Here is a 6,993-nt window from a genome sequence, read left to right on the forward strand (position 1 = left end):
TATGTGGTAAGACGAGAGGACACCACTGAGAAAATAATTTCACAATATTCAATAATGGCAACACCTGCTATCGGTTCAGTTTTAAACACGATGCCTCAACTGCATGCTCGGAACAATGTACTTAAAAAAAAAAAAAAAAAAAAAAAACTCAGTGCCAGCTGTTGAGAAAAAGATAACGCATACACACGCAACGTTTCACTAGTCGTGGTTGCTATCGAAAAGAAACAGAATATCGTCAACACAGTCCGATTCAAAACTGGTTCACCAATGAGAATTCTCTCTTCAGGCACGTAGCCAGGATTTTGTTTCGAGGGGGGGGGGGGGGGGGGGGGGGGCGCCCATGACAAAATGCTGTATGAGAAGGAGGGGGGAGAGGAGGTCCCAGAAAAATCGAAGATTTCGGGGGGGGGGGGGGGGGGGGGCCGGGCTCCATGGGCCGCTTCCTGGCTACGTGGATCCCCATCCGGATCCACAGCAATGGCATCCACTTTCGACGCGCAGTCCGCCAAAACTGAATTTTTATCAGAATCCGCCAGTTTACTGCGGATATCCCCGGATATCCACGGAGAAATCTTGGATGTGCAAAGCTCCATAGATTTCCAACGTTCTCGACACAATTTGAAGTCCATTTCTGCACCCGAAACCACGATAGCTTTGATGTCAGGCGTAACTTCCGATGCTTTAGGGTGGAAGTCCTCGAGAAGGTTAAAAGCTCGTCATATTTCTTTAATTTTTGCCCGAAACAAAAACAAACAAAAGAAACGGACAAACATTTGCTTTATCGAAACTTTTCTACCTCAGATGAGTTAGGTCGCTTGCCCATCCGACTCTTAATCTCTATTCACTTAGCGAAGTCAGTGCAAGGCATATATTACGGTCCCCATGGCTGTAAATCTCGAACGGAAGCAGTTTCTATTGAGGACAAATTCGCTGAGGACGTCGGAATCTTTTCACGTAAGTTGAGAATTCCCCTTGCAACGTGCCGAGAAGGTTACTCCATTATGTTCTGATGACAATGGGGTGACCTATCTCGTTGACGAAATTGGAGACCTTTGATCAAAGCCTGATAAAGAGATTTCGGGGCCCTAGGCTAAGGTTGCTTCTGAGACACTCATGATGATGATGATGACGGCGACAACAACGGTGGTGATGATATATGACTGGTTAACATTTCACATTTTCGAGAGCCTAGGTTATTTTTAAATTTTACATTTTTCCTTTTGGAGCGATGTCATCGCTCAAAAAAGAGGGGGGTGGGGGTCAAATTCACTGATCATTTGCAGTAAATTATTATTTATAAAATAACTGAATGCCGCAATCTGATGACTGCCACTACTCAGTTTCCAGTAAGGGCTATGGGTTAGAAGTGCCGAACTAACTCTTTGACAGTTTAGTCCGTTTAGACAATGGTCGGAACTGACCATTGTATTCCACAGTGGTCGGTTATCCATGGCTATGATGGCGGATTGCTAGGTTGCCGAGGAAAACTCTCATATGTAGTAGTGAGTGGGACGGGCGGAGCAAACAGACCGTCACCTTTACCAGTCTCTTTGTCATGATCGATGGATTGCACTTGGTTGCCAGTGTCTAGACGTTTTGATGATCCAGATGACAGAGTCTTTATTAAATGCCTTATGTCAATGGGTGACATACTTAGTCAATTTTGGTAGCTTTTCTAAATTTATCTTTTTATAAACCCTTATTTCTAACGGACCTCTTGGCGAATATGTGCTGCCACCTAGACACGCGACTGGGTTGGAGGCTAAGTGGCGAGAAAACAACGCGCGCTCAAGGCCTCTCCCACCCGTTCCACACCCAAAAACGTCAGCTACATCCTGTTCACCCATTAAAGGGATACTTCAACGAAATTTGAAATATTCCCGTCGTGTTCAAAAATACGTTGAATATGATCCACAATATCCGTAAATGACAATCGCACGCTTGTATTTTGATCCTGGTGGCTGTATTTTTCGTTATAAACGGCCCACTCTGGCAAGCGCGCGGAGAAGGCCCAGCTTAGAGCACGTGACATCCAACGCAATCGTGACGTAGGTCGTCTCAAGACGAGCAAAGCTACGGCGAGGCTGACGTCGAGAGGATGGCCTAGTCGTTCCAGCCACCGAAGCGGCTGCTTTTGTACGAATTTTGAGTGACGGGTTAATCTTCTATAATCTTCTAGGGGGACAATAGCCACTTCTGCGACACACAAAAGGGATTCTCGGGAAGAGGGGAGTCCCTCCTACCCCCCTTCTCTCGTCGTGGCCGGAGACGAGACAACCTCCGTCACTAGCTGTCAAGGTTCCTAGACGAGCATTACAAACGAGGCGTTAGCGACATCCACCAGGTGCTCTTTGCTAATCGTTTAATTCGTTTTAAAATTCCTTTTCGAGACTTTTTTAACAAGATATTGGTATGTTCCATGTGATACTGCTCTTTTGAACACATATAGACCAAAAAATGAGCGCCGAAATTTCGTTGTAGTATCCCTTTAAGGCGCTGTGACCTAGATACGGTTCCCCCAAACTCGCCTTTGTCCCCATCGTGCATAATCTTCCGCCCCGAAGTCGACACAACGAAACCATCTTCCCTCTCTGCTCGGCCAGAAGGAAAAGAGAGAAGGTACTGGAACCATTTACTCTCGAACCGATGTTTCTACAAAAGGTCCGTTACTAATAACGTCGCCCATATGTTGTTTGTAGCGCAATCTCCTCTCATTTTTTTTCCTCTCTTTTTATGAATTCCAATGAATGGTTCTTCGTGTAACCTTTTTTCTTGTGGAGACATTTCTTCTGGCGTGTAATACGCAGGAACATTTTAAACTCATTATTACAAAGAAAACATTCTACACGTCTCTGAAAGGTCACTGCTTTGCTAAAAGGTTCATTATGAAGACAGTGAGCAGTTCGAAAAGTAAAACCATCTGTGCAGCTTTCGGCGTAAACACAGGCTTGACTAAAGGCCCACTATTGTTCCTAAGTCGGACATAAAAAAGGGCACAGGCAAAAAAAGAAAAGAAAACTGCTGTACAACAGTTTTTTTATTCCTTCTTCTTTTTGCGTGTATAATTATTGGTTCTGTAGCGTGACTTCTTTTTTCGCCCACCGTGCTTGGACTTTGAGGTCCGCATTATTGTCGCCCGCAGGGCCGAGAAAGCAACACTCGGTCAAGGGCTTCTAGAAGATTCGCGTTTATTCTTGCTCCGGACGTAACTTTGATTATTTATTCCTGCTTTCTTGTTCTCGAAAGTGACAGTTTATTCTCGCCCCGAGCTCTCGACACTCGAACCATCTCTGCCGAATTTTCAAGATAGTGACGCGCGGTAGATAAGGAGCTGCTCGTGACGTCAGTCTCGCTCTCGCTTGCTGTTATGCCGCCAAAGTCCGCTTTTGTGTTGCCTCGACGCTCGTTCTTTGTTTTGTTTGGCACAAGTTCGTCGATTAAACCTTTATTTTCAGTTCACTGTTCATTCTTTCGTCACATTCGTACATAAAATATGTACAAAAAAAATGAACGCCGTTTATAACTCCCTGTAACGCCGAATTAGAGCGCAGCTCTTGAGGAGGAGGAGGGAAGGGTACTGGGGGGGGGGCGGTGGGTCACGTGACTTTGGGGGGTCACGTGACAATGCCGATGACGTCATCAGTGACGTCGCTGATGACGTCATCAGTGACGATCGCGGTGCGGATACCGATGACGTCATCACTGACGTCACTGATGACGTCATCAGTGATGATGACGATGCCGATGCCGGTGACGTCACCACTGACGTCACTGATGACGTCATCAGTGATGATGCCGATGACGATCCGGATGCCGGTGACGTCACCAGTGACGTCACTGATGACGTCATCAGTGGCGATGACGCCAACGGGGGTCACGTGACCTGGGGATACCCTAGTAACCCTTGTGAGGGCAACTCTCGTGACCCTCGTGAGGGTAACTCTCGTGACCCTCATGAGGGTAACTCTCATAACCCTCGTGACCCTCGTGAGGGTAACTCTCATAACCCTTGTGACCCTCGTGAGGGTTACCCTCTTGACCCTCGTGAGGGTAACTCTCGTGACCCTCGTGAGGGTAACTCTCATAACCCTCGTGAGCCTCGTGAGGGTAACTCTCATAACCCTCGTGACCCTCGTGAGGGTAAGTCTCATAACCCTCGGGGCCCTCGTGAGGGTAACCCTCGTGAGATTAACCCTCGTAACCCTCACGAGGGCTACGAGGGTTACTCGCGGTTACGCCGACGGCGACGGCGACGGCGACGCCGACGCCGCTCAAGCCGGGAACGGGCGCCTAAGAGCGGCGCTCTAAAAAAAAAACTTTCATTGCTTTAGAGACGACAGTTGTCCGTTTCTTTTGTTTGTTTTTGTTTGGGCAAAATTTAAAGAAATGTGACGAGCTTTTAACCTTCTCCAGGACTTCCACTCTAAAGCAAGGGGAGTTAAGCCAGACAACAAAGATATCGTGGTTTCGGGTGCAAAAATGGACTTCAAATTGTGTCGAGAACGCTGGCAATTTGCACATCCACGGATTCTCCGTGGATATCCGCGGATATCCGGAGTAAACTGGCGGATTCTGATAAAAATGATTCAGTTTTGGCGGACTACGTGTCGAAAGCGAATGCCATTGCTGCGGATCCGGATGCGGATCTCCGCGGGTCCAGATTGATTTCTGTTTTTCGTCAGAGAGCATGGAAGGCCGCGCTTCAAAAGCATATGTTTGCTTCGCACGCATTATGACAGTAAGCGCGAGCTCGAGGTATTTATGATGTTTCAGGGAAACATCATAAATGCGCATCATAAACATCATAAAAGGGAAACATCATAAATGCGCGATGCATTTATGATGTTTCCCTTTTCTTTCTTTTGAAGATGGATGGTGAACATCAAAATGCTGGGGGCCCTTCTGCCTCTCCTTCAGCTCAAAGCCGTTTTGAAAAGAACGCGGAGAAGTAGCATGTGGAGCCGCGGTTCCACGTCAAATTAATCGGGCCTTTCTGTACACCAAGTCACCAAACAAAGATGGTCGCCGCAAACAATCTTTTTTTTTTTTTTGCTTGCAGTGCAGTGCATCTTTGTCATGCATCTCGTCTCGATGCTGCGAAAATATTTTCCAAAATATTTTGTTTGGAAACTATTTTTTTTTTCTGTTTAATATTGCTTCGGGATTAAAACAGCGCAAAAGACGAAGGATTAAACGAAGGAGTAACAGACGCAGCGCTGACTTTCAACTGAGTTTATTGGTCGCAAAATCGCGCTATACACATGCGTTGTCACGAACAAGAAAGAGAGAAAAGAAACTGAAGGAGAAACTCAGCCCACGTGATACATCACCAACAAAAAAGGCGCACAACACAGCCATACAGAGCACGTGTTAAAAAAAAAATGCAAGTCAAGGAACTATAGTCGGTTGCAAGCTAAGAAAAAACCGGAAATGCCTCTCAGAGGAAAATGTAATCCTACGCCGAGAAACGCCAGCCAATCGTTTTCATGACGTCACGATTCCGTGGACCAATCGCGATCCTTTTGAAGAAAAAAAAAAGCTCAACATGGCTGCTGGCCTTAGCAACGCGACGCTAGTTTCTCGTGACAATTATTCTGCTTTTTTGCACCGTGTTTTACGTGCCCGAGGTTACGCCACGAAATCTTAGTAGTATCGGAAGTTCTAGGCTGTATAAACATACACACAGAACCCAATTATTATTGAAGAATTACCACCCAATTGTTATGCATGCCCGCACCAGTCATGATTGCACCTCTATCCAGGAAAATACCAGAGCGATTGGCTCACACAAGGACAAGTATGGGCGAGAAATGATCGAAGCCTTTCAGATGAAGAATGCTACAGACACTGCTTCAGAACCCTCGCTGTCGTAATCGACAAAATAGCTGGAATTCCTTGGGCTAGAGTTCTCCTAGAAATTGTCACTTTCAATTTTCTTCTTCCCTTTCAAGGAGTTAAATTCAGCTCTCATTATCTTTTTCTAGTATTTCGATTTAGCTTCCATTTCACTGTGGCCAAAGTGATTGTCGTAGTGCGATCAGCAGCATATAAATTTGTCGTTGCTCGTTGAAAGAGCTGTGGGTGTCTGCCCCTCGTCCATTTCAGTGTTTTTATTCTTCCTGTGGGAACTATAGCTTATCCAACGCACTCTGCTACGTCTACTCACGATGGAGTGCTGCAGACGCTACGAACCATCCCAGTCAGTCCAGTGTCACGTGACGTTTGGGAAGGGCTCAGCGACGCGCGGGACGCGTAGTCATCTGATACATTCACAGCTCTCAATTGCTGGGATGTGGCTTTTAGTGTTATCTACGAGCCATATCCCAGCAACGAGCCACATCTTCGGTGTGCATTCAACCTTAAAACGCATTAAAATATTAAGGTGGGCTAGTTGGATATGCATTTTCGAAATAAATAGCGCGAAGGTCAAATACAAACTGACTTTGTACTAGACCTTCGCGCTATTTATTTCGAAAATGCTTAAAATGCAGAGCCTGCAATCTGGAGAAGGCACAGTGGGACCTTCGGAAAGCCACAGATGCAAAGTGAATTGAATATTTTTTTCTTTCTTTTCTTGCATAATGGTATAACAATAAAATTGTGCATTGATTCTTTTTCGCTTGGCTCGATCAAAGGTCTAGGTCGCAAATACTCATGTTTTCGACCTTGCGCCAAGACGTGTGGCGTCGGCTCTAGAATTAAACATTCGCGGGCGCCTAGCTTTTAAACGCGCTGGGCTGCGCGTACGCAGTGTGTACGCCTCCACTAGGCAAATGTGCCTGCTCAAGAATCAGGTGCGTACGCCCTTATGAAAGCTTGTGTTGACGTAACAGCCTTTTGATAAAGTAGCGTCTCATACGGGTGAACACAGCCGACATTAATTGCTGCTATGCGGGCAAAAGTTGAGAGAGGGGAGAATACAAGAGCGCTTGGGGGACGTCAGAACGCCGAGCTCTGGTTGGAATGATGCATTGGCAGACGTAAAGTTAGCTG

This window comes from Ixodes scapularis, unplaced genomic scaffold (assembly GCF_016920785.2).
Source record: "Ixodes scapularis isolate PalLabHiFi unplaced genomic scaffold, ASM1692078v2 PGA_scaffold8__174_contigs__length_109621045, whole genome shotgun sequence".
NCBI lineage: Eukaryota > Metazoa > Arthropoda > Arachnida > Ixodida > Ixodidae > Ixodes > Ixodes scapularis.